Source organism: Oryza sativa, chromosome 8 (genome assembly GCF_034140825.1).
Source record: "Oryza sativa Japonica Group chromosome 8, ASM3414082v1".
Classification (NCBI taxonomy): Eukaryota; Viridiplantae; Streptophyta; class Magnoliopsida; order Poales; family Poaceae; genus Oryza; species Oryza sativa.
This window is the reverse complement of record NC_089042.1, coordinates 6,470,382-6,485,273: the sequence shown is the minus strand read 5'-3', so window position 1 is coordinate 6,485,273 and position 14,892 is coordinate 6,470,382. Positions and strand designations below refer to the sequence as shown.

The 14,892-nt window shown below is 43.8% G+C and overlaps 1 non-coding gene across 1 annotated transcript; it reads left to right on the top strand.

The window, feature by feature from the left end:
• The first annotated feature begins 14,574 nt into the window (after positions 1-14,574).
• LOC112936262 (small nucleolar RNA R71) lies at positions 14,575-14,681 on the top strand. Its single transcript, XR_003238389.1, has one exon. It is a non-coding gene; the product is annotated as a small nucleolar RNA R71 (small nucleolar RNA).
• The last annotated feature ends 211 nt before the right edge of the window (positions 14,682-14,892 follow it).

Sequence of the window (14,892 nt, the reverse complement as noted above, 5' to 3'; positions counted from 1 at the left end):
TTTGCAAGCCAAACCAGATCGAGCCAAGTATCCAGGTTTGCTTGAACCCTTACCTGTAACTGCTGGAGCGTGGCAAACTATTTCTTTGGATTTTATTGAGGGGCTACCTAAATCAAATCATTAGAACTGCATATTGGTGATAGAGGATAAGTTTTCAAAATATGCTCATTTCTTCCCATTGTCTCACCCTTTCACTGCTAGCAGTGTAGCACTTGAATTTATGAAACATGTGTACAAACTTCATGGTCTGCCCCAAATCATCATTTCTGATCGAGACAAGATTTTTACTAGCCAATTCTAGGAGCAACTCTTTGTGAGATCTGGTACAAAATTGCATATGAGCTCGGCCTATCACCCACAAACTGATTGTCAGACCGAGAGGGTTAAACAATGTCTGGAAATTTATTTGGGGTGCTTTGTTCATGCTACTCCCACCAAGTGGTCATCCTGGCTTTACTTAGCAGAGTTCTGGTACAATACAACCTACCACTCTGCGTTGAACAAAACTCCTTTTGAAGTTCTATATGGGTACTGTCCTGGGCATTTTGGCATTAGTCTGAATGACTGCTCCATTCCTGATCTGAATCAGTGGTTCCAACAGAGGAAGCTTATGCAGCAACTCTTGCAGCATCATTTGAACCGAGCTCAACAGCAAATGAAACACATGGCTGACAAAAAGAGAAGCTTCAGGGAATTCCAAGTTGGAGACTGGGTTTATCTTAAACTACAACCATATGTTCAGTCTTCAGTGGCTGTCAGGGCTAATCACAAGTTGGCGTTTCGCTACTATGGCCCTTACCAGATACTGCACCGGGTTGGCGCTGTTGCTTACAAGTTGCTTCTGCCAGCAGCTAGTCAGATCCATCCGGTGCTTCATGTTTCTCAATTGAAGGGGGCTCGGGGATTTTCTTGTCCTATGCAAGCTGAACTTCCTACTGCTCTTTCCAAATTTCAAGTTCCCCAGCAGTTTCTTCACTATCGCGTATCTCACACCAAAAACTGTCCCATTATTCAGTTACTAACTCATTGGACAGGAAGTGCAGCTACTGACGCCACATGGGAGCAGCTACTGACGCCACATGGGAGGATATGCAAGATCTTCACTCAAGGTTCCCTCATGCACCGGCTTGGGGGCAAGCCGATTTCCAAGCATGGGGGCTTGTCAGGCCTCCTCTGAAGACTCAAGACTGCCACAACCACAGGAAGCCTGACGATCATGAACTGGACGGGAAGACTGCCGATCAAACCGCTGATGAACAAGACGATGGCACGGTGGAAGGAATCCAGGAGGAGGGACAAGGCGCTGGAGAAGCAGAACAAGATGCTGGAGGCGAGGAGGGGATCGTGCCGATACAGGAAACGGCGCCAAGCATCGGCCCAAGACGTCGGAGGCCCAACCCACGCTACTTCGGCAATCAGTGGGCCAAGTAGCCAAGCTGTCATGTGAGAGAGGGAGAGCCGTGTGGTGTTGTCCTAACTGTATATAAAAAACATAGGTGGATGTTAGAAGGTGATTAACTGGATACGTGGTGGCGTAGGCGGCGGCAGAACGATCCTGTGGATCGATACTTGTATGCGTGAACAATTGTCCAGTAAATTTGAGGGAGAAATCGTTAGAGTACCTAACATAGGGCATCATGTACTCAGGTGGAGCGAGCTTGTGAGGCTGAAAGTGGGTCAAGGGCGAAGGGAACAAGTCTGGAGTGAGAGAGGAGGGTAGGAGATTGGGTGTTATCGATTTTGGACGATTTTCAGGATTTAAATCTCTCTCCTCTCTTGTTAATCTATAGTTTAATTTGTGGGCACGATAAATTCATGTGGAATTTTCTGGACGTAGATGAAGATACCTAGTTTCCATTTTCTGTAGTTGCTCTCAAAAATTTTATGTGGTTTGCCCTCAGAAAATTGGAGAAAATGGGCTCGTTAGAACTTTGTTTGAATTTTTAGGAGATTTAAATAGAGTATATAAATTCTGAAAAAATATATTTATTCATTATAAATAACCTAGTATTTGAATAAATTGTTTCCCCTATACACTTCTATGCAGTTTCATGCACATTATGGTGAGAGTAGGTTTTAGCCGATTAAGGATTATAATTAGTCTATCATTTAATTGGTTTGACTGATTTATTTGAGGTATCATCCTAAGTATTAAAATTTGACCAAAATTACAGTGAATTGTACGTGTTGATTACAGACTACATGAATTTTTCCATGATTTTACCTTGCACGAATTATTTTCAATAATTCGCAAGACGTTTATTTATATAAGTGTTCTCATTATATAAATGCATCTAAATGTTTGTAAAGACTTATATTAGGACTTGACTTGAACTGAGTTGTTATTATTTGACTTCACTTTCATGTACTTATAATTATTTCACAATAATGACCATGGGTTTGTCTAGTGAAGTTATCCTTTTATTTATGTTCATGAACCTAACATGATATGCAAACCAAAATCCAAACGCGCATAAAAGACTCAAATCAAACTAATGCTAAATGCATATGCATGCACACATTTTTGTTTGCATTTTTGTCCTAGGCTGAAAATGAAAAGTTTTTAGTTTGTCCTCAAATTTTATCTAAGTACAAGTTAAGTTGACCTCACCTAGGTTAAAGTGAAAATTTTTGTCTCTCAACATTGGAAAAGTTAGTTTCTAACTATTTTGACAAGAAATTTTTAAGACCTAGAATTCGGGTATGTTACACCAGGTCTGACGAGGATGACGGGTCACACGGCTATACCCCCAGTCCGACTCGGCCGAAGTGTGGGGCAGGCTCCCACGTTTCGCCTGTGCGTCCGCAAGACGTTGTTGGCGCAAACAATCTTCTGGCGATCTCTAGCTCTGCAGCGAAACCAGGAGCGATCGCTAGGAAGAAGGAGAAGAAGGGGGTGGTGCAGGTTGCTCGCGGTTTTTTGGATAGTGAGGAGACTGATGGGACGCCCACTTCGCCGGCCCAGTGGCGCGTTCCCCCATGGGGGAAACGTCTGTCGCCCCCGCCTGCTAGCGACGCCGAAGCACCGACAGGGGGAAGTGCTTCGGCACCGGCAGTTGGGGCGAACATCTCCGGGGGCGACAGGGGGAAGCCCAAGCGGTTGAAATGATTGTGTCTGATGTGACACTCACTGCCCCGCACTTTGTTTCTGCGGACCTCACCACCCGATCGGAGATCGCCCCCTTCGTCGATGGGGTTTGCCAGATCATTGCGCCGTCCGACGGCCTCAATCTCTTTATCGAACTCAACGAGTTTGGCGAGAGTTGTTAAGCCGCGGAAAGTTTGTTCCTTCGGGTAAGGGCTTTTCTCACTTTCGCCTGTCCTGCACTTCCGTCGAGCCGTACTAACAGGGTTTTCAATTTTCTAAATCTAGGGTCTCGCAGCGCACTTGAGCGGGAAGCGGTCTGCTATGGAGCGGCTTGACTGGTATAGATTCTGCCTTCGGAAGGCCGAAGAAGACCTTCGCCATAAAGATGACGAACGTAGGGTCGTGGCGGACGCCCTGAAGAAGGCGAAAGCGCAGAGCAAATCCCTCATAGGGGAGAATAAATCTCTTCACGCTAACCTGAAGGGGGTGAACAAGAAGTCCGTTGATCAAGAACTTCGGCTTGCTGCGGCCGAGGAGAAGATCCGGTCTCTTGAGGCTCGACTTGCCTCATCCGAAGCTGCTGCTGAGGTCCTTGCGCCGGTGACGGAATCCACCAAACAAGCCTGCTATACCCTTTGGTTGGTGCTTAGTGACCTTGGCGCGCGTGCGGAGGGCGCCCTGGGTGATGGCGGAACAGCGTTCGGCTTCTCCGAGTGGACGCAGGAAGCGGCCGGCTGTTGGTATTTCATAACGACATTACTAGAAATATAATTCCCAGCAAAGGCGCAGAAATATTTCTGGTATATTATGGTTGCAGAGTTCATCCACGAGCGCACTGATATACTATTGTAGCATTTCACCCGAGAGTATTCCAAGGTGTTAACGACGAAATTTGGTAAGCCCAAAGTCATCATCGGCTGAAAGTCAATATCGGTTTCAGAGTTCTAGAAACAGCCGATGGGAGTCGTCAAGTCGCCATGCTATCGTGTTCTTGGTGGAGTCGGATCAATCGAAGGAAACTTATCTAGAAGAGTCCGAGTTCAAGGAGGATGCGGCATGGCAGTTTATCTATTAATTAGGAATAGTTTGTTAGTTTCCTTTTATCTTTAGGAAAGTGTGTTTAGTGTCCGATAAGGACTTGTATCAACTCATGGGTATAAATATGTACACCCGGGGTCTATGTAATATATCAATCTATCGATCAATACAACTACTCTCGGTGCATCGCCACCCTCTTTACCGAGGTTTTTACTTATCTTCCGGCGGAAATTGGCACCTGACACGGGGCTGCATCGGCTTTCGATCTCCGGCGAAGGGGTAAGTCCTACATTCCATTGGGCCCTGGTGAATCTGTCATCTACGTCGGCGTCGTTCACGGCTGCATCGCTACGACTTCTTGGATCTCTCTGGTTTGGTTGATTGATTTGCCTACCTGATATCTCAATTCTATCTCTAATTGCATTGTGTTTAGAGACACATCGGTTTAGTTGGAATTGTCTCGGTTAGGTCGGATCTTCTACCTTAGCCGATATATCTCTATAATTACAATGTTGTTCTAAATAGATTTGTTATATCCATCACATTAGACAGATCTATCGGCTCATCAAGTATTAGATTATCATATACAATCTCGTGCTGTATCGGTTAGGTTCGACCTACTAGATTGTTGTTGATAATATAAGTCTTGCTAAGCCGATAGGTTCATGCTAATGTTTTATCGGGGTGCTAGCCGATAAGTTATCTGGACGTTGCATCGGCTTATAAGGATTACATACAAGTTGGGTTTAGCCGATTGCAACAAAGGTTTCACTGTTTAAACTAATCTTTTGGATTTTATGACATCGGACCTTCAGTCGATGTATGCTTTAACCTTCGGATCAATGCTTATTCTATCATATTGTATTGCTAGCCGATTGGTTTATACTAGATTATATTGTTATTTTATTACATCATCATTAGCCGATTGCATTTCTATCATTATCTATATTGGACATATAGCCGATTGCTTAAACCCTATCGCTATTGGCTGGTATCGGCATCGGCTATTATTTGCATCGGCTGGAACTACTCCATCGGCTTGTCAACCGATCGGCTATTTGATCTACGGTTTACATATCTTGTCAGTTGCAGGATCAAACTGACTGGCATGCCCGCACCTCATCAACCTTTGGACCTGCACTGGAGCTAAGCAGATGTCCCAGGCCAGTGTGTGTTTTTCGCATCAACACATTTTTGGCACGCCTGGTGGGACCACGGATTTTATATCCACATGTCTGAAGAAGAAGTCAATGCCAAGATCATGGTCACGGTGGAGAATTTAGCGGACGAACAGAGGCAACAGATGGAGCAGTTTTTAACTGATTTTCAAATGCGTTGTCTTCAATGTTTCATCATGACACCAGAAGGGCCAATTCAGAAGACTCGATTCCCCAAGCCGATAGTTGAAATACTTCAAGATACAGTTGATGAAGCAGTTCATCGCACATTGTTTGATCAGTCTGGAGTTTTGATGAGTACACTACAAGATGTGATCAAGAAGATAGTTCCTAAAATAGTTACTCAAAAGAATCAGCTCGGGGGGCAAGCATATCAATATCGGCCAGAAGAACTTTGTCAATATGGGCATGATGAAGAATATCAATATAACAATGATTCGGCCGATAGAATTGCAAAGATAATAGAGGAGCAGTTTGGAATCAAACCTAAGGAACATACTTCTGTGTATCGGCTGCCATATCTTGAGTGGTTTGATAGGGTGCCATTGCCGCACCGATACAAAGTTCCAGATTTCTCCAAGTTTTCAGGGCAGGATGATACATCTACAATGGAACACATCAGCCGATTCTTAGCACAATGTGGGGAGGCATCAGCTAAAGAAGCTTTGAAAGTTAGATTTTTTCCATTGTCTTTGACTGGATCGGCTTTCACATGGTTTTCATCGCTACCATCAGATTCTATCCAAGGATGGGCCGATCTTGAGAAGCAATTTCATGATTACTTCTTTGCTGGAATCAGTGAGTTGAAGCTTGCAGATTTAATATCCGTTGAGCAGCAAGAGGGAGAATCGGCTATGGAATATATTAAGAGATTTCATAATGTCCGCAGCCAATGTTATAGTTTGAACCTAAGTGATGAGCAACTAGCAGATCTTGCATTCCAAGGATTGTCAGCACCAATCAGAGATAGATTCTTTTGCCACGGGTTTGACAGTCTAGCTCATCTAATGCAAACAGTATCAGCTCACGAAAGCCGATTGCAAGACGCAAATGAAGATCAGTTTTGGAGTTATCAAGACCAGACAGAAGATAATTTTGAAGCATGAGTACTCATACTCTAAACTGGGGGGCATGTGTTAACGACGAAATTTGGTAAGCCCAAAGTCATCATCGGCTGAAAGTCAATATCGGTTTTAGAGTTCTAGAAACAGCCGATGGGAGTCGTCAAGTCGCCATGCTATCGTGTTCTTGGTGGAGTCGGATCAATCGAAGGAAGCTTATTTAGAAGAGTCCAAGTTCAAGGAGGATGCGGTATGACAGTTTATCTATTAATTAGGAATAGTTTGTTAGTTTCCTTTTATCTTTAGGAAAGTATGTTTAGTGTCCGATAAGGACTTGTATCAACTCATGGGTATAAATATGTACACCCGGGGTCTATGTAATCTATCAATCTATTGATCAATACAACTACTCTCGGCGCATCGCCACCCTCTTTACCGAGGTTTTTACTTGTCTTCCGGTGGAACTTGGCACCTGACGCGGGGCTGCATCGGCTTTTGATCTCCTGCGAAGGGGTAAGTCCTATGTTCCGTCGGGCCCTGGTGAATCTGTCATCTACGTCGGCGTCGTTCAAGGCTGCATCGCTTCGATCTCTTGGATTGCTCTGGTTTGGTTGATTGATTTGCTTACCTAATATCTCGATTCTATCTCTAATTGCATTGTGTTTAGAGACGCATCAGTTTAGTTGGAACTGTCTCGGTTAGGTTCGATCTTCTACCTTAGCTGATATATCTCTATAATCACAATACTGTTCTAAATAGATTTGTCATATCCATCACATTAGACAGATCTATCGGCTCATCGAGTATTAGATTATCATATACAATCTCGTGCTGCATTGGTTAGGTTCGACCTACTAGATTGTTGTTTATAATATAAGTCTTGCTAAGCCAATAGGTTCATGCTAATGTTTTATCGGGGTGCTAGCCGATACGTTATCTGGACATTGCATCGGCTTATAAGGATTACATACAAGTTGGGTTTAGCCGATTGCAACAAAGGTTTCACTGTTTAAATTAATCTTTTGGATTTTATGACATCGGACCTCCAGCCGATGTATGCTTTAACCTTCGGATCAATGCTTATTCTATCATATTGTATTGCTAGCCGATTGGTTTATACTAGATTATATTGTTATTTTATTACATCATCATCAGCCGATTGCCTTTCTATCATTATCTATATTGGACATATAGCCGATTGCTTAAATCCTATCGCTATCGGCTAGTATCGGCATCGGCTATTATTGGCATCGGCTGGAACTACTCCATCGCCTTGTCAGCCGATCGGCTATTTAATCTACGGTTTACATATCTTGTTAGTTGCAGGATCAAACTAACTGGCACGCCCGCATCTCATCAAACTTTGGACCTGCACTGGAGATGAACAGATCTCTCAGGCCAGTTTGTCTTTTTCGCATCCACACAAGGGTATCGTATTTATTTTATCCCGTGGGAAGATCATGTAGAGAGAACTGGACTAATAATTTATACATTGCTTGTGATAATCATATTCTAAGCAGGGGTTAAGATAATTCTAGGGTAGAGTGACACACAAGCATTAACTATTCAATCTCATAATATATTATCTAAGCTAGGTGGGAAGAAAAGAGAAAGATAATCTATTCCTACACTTCTAATATATATAGTATACATACATCCTAGTTAACCGATATACTAGGTAATACCCTCTTTCTGATGCCCTCCTGGTACTTCGAGAAGCCACCCCTGATTGCCGAGTTCCTTAGGACAGCCCGTCATGACCATACAACTGGGGCTAAATACGGAGGAATACCCTCCCCAAGGAATTAACCTAGGATTATATATAGGCAAGGAGGAATACCCGTACTGAGCTATCACCATCAGCGGCCCACCTCTCATCCGCAATATATAACCCCAAATAATGATATCCCGTAGTCTAGACACCACGTCTAAACTACCAAATACTACTCTAATATCATCGTCATGACATAGAGTAATTGCACAAGCAAACATTATACCTGCACCAAAGCATCTCCCAGATAAGCTAGCCATATATTCAGTATAACAAAAACATAATGTAAAGTAGGTACTCATATACTCGGAAAGTATTTCAATACCATAAATGTATTTAGAAGAGTATTCTAATAATAGTACAAAGCTTACAAAAGATAAGAGAAAAGCTGCTAGAGCCATACCCAAACTGCTCCGAAGGCTTCCAGACTCCGATTTCTACTCTATTTCTATTCTACCAGCTAGATGCTACTAAACTAAACTTGAGAGAAATAAGAGAGCTAATTGCTTGAGGTGTGTATGTGAAGTGAGGAGGTGAAGTCCTTATATAGGCAGGTAATGACGGTTGTGACGGTTGGAATGGTCGGCAATACCCTCCAACCGTCATTGGAGCTTCATCTCAACCGTCCAGCCAAAACTTAGATCCAACGGAGGCGAGGGTGGTTCGGCCGAACCACCAGGTTCGGCCGAACCTGGGCCGGCCCAATCCAGCCCAATTTCAGCTCGCGGTCTCCTCCGTTGTTCTTCTTTGCAGACTTGTGAATTTTGGCCCAGTTTGTCGTGTTAGTTCTGAGTTCTTGGCCCATTTATTCATAAGTCTGGTTCTCGATATCGTCCTATTGATTTATCGTTTGCATTGATGTCGATTCTCCTCCACGTTATTGTCATTCTCTACAAAAAGGTTAGTATACCTAATACTAGTGGAATATTATTACTCTAAAAAATTTATGCATTGTAAGCATCACTAGTTCTCTCCTATTTTGGTAGTATTGACGGTCGAAACTGATCGATAACGACCGTCAACAAAACCCCCCAAGCTTGAACCATTGCTCGTCCCGAGTAAAGGACGAAAGGAAACAAAGACTTGGTTGTTGATCAGGAGTTGCTACTATGCTGCATATCTCAAAGATATAGGTGCAAGGTACATGTACTCTCTCTCAGATTAAATAATCTTTGGCACGGTGGCTTATCCTTACCCCTGATTCCCACAAGACACTACTTCTCCTTGCCTTGGGTAGTTGAAAGACAGAACAACAATTAGAGCACCATTCACCCAATATTCATCCAACTCTTATTCCGAAAGTTTTCAAATGATTTTGAAAAAGATAACCAAGTTTGTTAAATGATTCACTCAGTCTCTCCAAGTGTATCAAAAATGAATTCCTCACCAATTATTGCCTTTTTGATTCCTTCTCTAAGGCTTTGATATGTGGAGTTCGGTAGGGATCAAACATGATATACTTGCATTCACATTTATTACTAAGTCAAAAACTTAGACTAAAGCAGATAACTGAACATACTCAAGATCAAGATCGTGCAAAGTGTGTGATATATAGTGGAAATGGTGTATGAAGAAAAATAAAGAAAATGCTTCTCCTTTGTGCTTACTTTCTTCTCCCAAAAATCCTTCTTTTATTGATTAGGAGAGGGCATGATTACATTTTTTTTTCAACATCATGCTCATGTTTGATGGAGCATAACCCCTTTTTTTTAACCATGCCTTTCCATCCTCTTCTTTTCCCTTTTTTTCAAAAGGATTTTTCTTTTTAGGAGAAGAAAGCACATGAAAGCATGGAGAATTTATTTTGGTGGTAATATGGAAATGGAATGGAACATTGCTTAGCTCCCAGTGTTGGAGTTTAGCACGTGCACATATGTGGGTGTATGATCTTGATCATAGAGCATGAGAAGTATCTACACAAGTCACAAGAGTTTGACAAAGTTCAGTGGAATGGCAAATAACCAAAATGTAAATGGTTTCATCAAGATAGCACATTTTTGGCTCTGGTAGGAATTTTTATCAAATGAGGAACTTTCAGTTTTATCATTTTGAAAAACAAAACATCCGGAATTCAAGTCAAACTAGTATCAGGATCGTAGCAACTCATATTTACTATCTCATATCTCGCAACATCTTAGACTTAGATCAGCAAGTGCAGCTCATTTACCTTAGGTTCCCGGATAATTGTTGGCTACTTATATTTAATCTTTGAGAGAGTATTTACGAAGAACCCATATGTAAGAGATATAAAGCAGAGCAACTATTCATCATTTCAACAAAGATAACTAGCTTGTCTTACCTAACATGACGCAAACCTATCCATTCTTTTTGGTATTTTCTATTTGGCAAATTTTTATGTTGTTTTCAAATTTTATAAGATGTAGTTGGAAAGAAAATATGCAATTGGAAAGGGAAATATACAATTGGAAAGGGAAATATGCAATGTGATACAAGTTACCTCAGTGCGGGGAGAGATGTCTCTCCCCCCAAGCTAGGCTTTCGCTCAGGGTCCTTGATAAGGATTGAACTCTTGAAAGCGAAAGTATGCTTGAAGGTCATCGTGCTATTGCTGCATCATGTTGTTGATGTTGGCGAACTGAGCATCAACAGATTGTTGCCATTCTTGTGTTTGTGCTATGTGTTCCGAGAGGTTGTACTGGATCTCCGTCGTCTGCACATCAAGGGTGTCCAATCTCCTAGTGATTTCACCCAAGTCCCAACGAGAGGAACTTGAGCGCCATTCACTTGGAGATGGAGACACACCACTTGATCTGGAGGGTTGGTTGTCCCCCCAATGTATGTCATGAGGCGCACGCCATCGGTCCTCACTAGCACTTGCCCAGCCTGAGACTCCGATGCTGTGGCGTGGAGCTTAGGTCTATCCAGGTGCATCCCCAGTTGGTGCCCAACCTGCCTCATGCATCTGCACGAGTGTTGAGGATGATGAACTTTCTCGTTCATTTCTTGTCATGTTGCGCGTCTCCCTGTATATTCCACCTGCACGAGATTCTTCTATGGTCTGCAGAGGTATGGTTAGTTCACGACAGTTGTACAAATGATACCCCGCATTTGGCAATGGGATTTCATTTGTACAACAGGGGAAAAAGTAAATTAAAGATCCATCTACTCCATGTTTCAAGATATGCCCTTGCACTAGATAAACTTCATCAATACGCGGACGAGCGGCTGAGACAAAAGCAATTTGGTCGCTAACGACCCCTAGCACTTTTGCTATCCGAGTAATCAGAGAAGTGCACTCAACAGGAGAAAAGAACTTGATACTTTCTAACCATTGCCGTATCATACATTTTACAGGAGCAATTTTGATTTTTCTAACTATGGCAAACATGATAATTAGTTCATCTCCCCTTATGGGTCTCAGATCACCTCTAGGAAATAGAGTCATAGCAATCCATTTGTGCATGAGCCTAAGTGTAGGATTATAGATATCATTCGTCCTAGGTTTCTTGCAAATTGGAGCACCAGAAATATCTTCCCAAAACCTATTTTTCTCGAACCCAGAAATTCCTTTCTGGAGATCGATTTTACAGGTATCGTGAAAACCAAGAAGTGTGCTTAGGCCTTTCCATGTAAGTGTAAACTCCTCATGGAAAAAGCAAAAGGAAATTCCATCTTCCATTTCTTTCAAAGTGCACAGAAATTGCAAAGTAAGCAAATGAGAACCAGGCTCATATACCACAGCAAATTTCTGCCAACCAACAGCTTTCCAAATAGAACGAAATTCAGTATCCATACCTATCTTTTTCAGCAACTCCAGTGAGTACTCTCGCGTGTGAGCATACTCCCGGTCGGCCAGCATGTAGTAGGCTTGTCTCTCCCGATCACCGACAAGGTCAAGGTCAGCGTCGTTCAGGAGTTGTCGTGGAGCTTCGGCTTCTTCCATCATGATATCGGCTGATGAACGAGTACTAGACTCGTCATGATGACTTGATGAAGAGCCGGATCCCTTGAACAGACGAGACAATCGCCTCCTCATTCTGCACAATGGAGCAAAAACGGACTAACTCGGCGGGGGTTAGGAATGACAAAGATTTCACCTACCGGTTAGTTTCACCAAAGCAACTTGTATATATGTAACTAAGTATTCGAATTTGAGGGAAACTATCAAAGCTTGAATGAATTTGAGAGCAAACTTTGTAGAGGGAATGAAAATGTATTGAAATGGGGTGGAATTCCCTCTCTCGGCCGACTGGCTCTTATAGGGTACCCACAACGGTCAAAAATGACATGTGGGACCCACTAGCCGTTACCCTGCCAAAAGTGGCAGGGAACCGTTACCTGGCCGGTTCAACCGAACCCTTGGTGGGCCCAACCGGCCCCACTTTCGGCTGTTGGATTCCAACGGTTAGTGTGGTCATGGCACAGTGCATTTCGTGGAAAATTTTATTTTGGTTTGCTCTGAAAAATTCATTTGAAGAATTTCCTCAAAATTCAAAAGTCCTAAATGCAATTTTGAAAATCAAATATGTGATGATGAAAAATTCAAATTTGTTGAAAGCAAACATGCGGATACATACCAATTTACCTGTTGGCGAAGGTCGCGTCATTTAAAGTCCGACGTGCAAGACTGTACCTCCTTCCAATTCAGTTCATGGATTTTCCACTCGTCTCCGGAGGTGATGGAGCGGGCGTCTTTGGCTTCTCCCTCCACACCTTCTTTGGCTTAGGTGGGGATGGCGGCTTCTTCTGAGCCAGCTGCTCTAACTTCTTAGCCGGTATTGGTGGTTTTACCGGTAGCCTCCAGTAACGGTTCCTAGGCATCGTTGTTTCCTTCTCCAGGAAATTCTGCATGAATTTCACTAGGCTGTCCGTCTTGGGTGGCTCCACTTCGACCTCTTCAATATTCTGCGGGTTCGGCCCGTACTTTATTCTGACCATGGAGCATTGTTCCGTCCTCGGTTGGAACTTAAACTTCTTCTCCTTCCCATTGATATGGAATCGGATACTCCCCGTTCCCACGTCAATATTGGCTCCCGCGATGCTAAGGAACGGACGCCCCAGGATGAGCGGCGTCACCTTTCCCGACTCCATGTTCAGCACCACGAAATCAACCGGGATGAAGAAATCCCGTATCTTGACTGGCACATCCTCCGCTATCCCTGCCGGGTAACGGACTAACGAGTCAGCCAGTTGTAGGCGCATCGGTGTTGGTGCCAACACCATGAAGTTGAGCTTGTCGAAAACGTCCTTTGGCATGACGCTAACGCTGGCTCCAAGGTCGCACAAGACCTGGTCGAATTGCTGTGCCCCGATCGAGCAGGTGATCATGGGACACCCCGAATATTTCTTCTCCGGGAGCTTGTGGAGTATGATGTTGCTGTATTGTTTCGTCAGCTTGACCACCTCCGTTATTGGGAGCAGTCTCTTGTTGTTGAGTATATCCTTTAGATAACGGGCGTATGTTGGCACCTGCATAGCGTCCAACAATGGCACATTGATGTGGATTTTCTGGATTACTTCAACAAAATGAGCAAATTGCTCGTCCACTGACGGTCTTCTACTCTGTTGACGGAATGCAGCAATCGTGTGTCACAGTACTCCTGCGACACTATCTTTTCTGGCTGAACTTCCTTGTCAGCCGAATCATTAGATGGCGCTTCTTTTGATATCCCAGTTGTTCCTGCAGGGTTAGGATATGGCGGATCACGAGTGGACTTACCTCCCTTCGTCGTGATCGCCTTGACATTTTCAATGGAGGAGTCGGGTTGCCCCGGAATCCTCCTAGTTTCATTTGCGGGGACTAAAGATGCCAACTGAGCTAACTGGATTTCTATCATTTTATTAAAGCTCAGCTAATTTTGAAAAGCGGAAGCAAAGCCATCTAATTTGACATTTATGTTCTCTAGGACCTTGTCATTGGCCGCAAGCTTTTTGCTTAGCGCATCAGTGGTTTTAGCTGGTGCAAAAACAAGATCCTTCAAGGAGGGCTGGTTAGAGAAATTACCGTTATTGTTATCTCCTTGATAATATGGGCGTGGTTGGTTCCACACCTGACCTCCTTGAGAACGGTACCCGTTGTTGTTGTTGTTGTTGTTGTTGCCCATGTACATCGCCCCCTCATAGGTTTCCAGGCAGTCATTCCCAGAATCACCCGTGTTGCCGCAGACTTCACATGTAACGTGTGAATCCAAGGCCTTGACGGTGCCTTGTGGCCATTTCTCATGGTCGTCCAATCGCTTCATGAGGAGGTCCAGCTTGGCAGCAAGTAACTCCGTCTCCTTGATGGTGTGCATACCTCGCTGACGGGTCTGGAGTCGTTCCTCGCTCCATCCCATATTGGAGACCATCTTCTCTATTAAATCAACGGCTCCTTGAACCGTTTTAGAGAAGAATGCTCCTCCAGCTGCCGCATCCAGGTGGTCGCGGGACGTCGGGGTGAGTCCATTATAAAAATTCTGCACGATCAGTCGGTCGTCCATCCCATGATGAGGACAGGCGGCCGCATACTCCTGCAGACGTTCCTACGCTTCCGGAATAGACTCGTCCCTCGTTTGCTGGAAACTTGAAATTCGTCCACGAAGGGCGTTGGTTTTGCTCATTGGAAGAATTTCGAAAGGAATGCCGTAGAGCATTTGTCCCAGGTGTTGACAGCAGCACGGTTGGCATAGAATCACTGCTTCGCTCTCCCGAGAAGGGAGAACGGAAACAGCCTTAGCCTGACGGCGTCGGGACTGACGCCCTTGATGGTGTACGTGCTACAAATCTCCAGGAACTGTTGCAGATGAGCATTGGCAT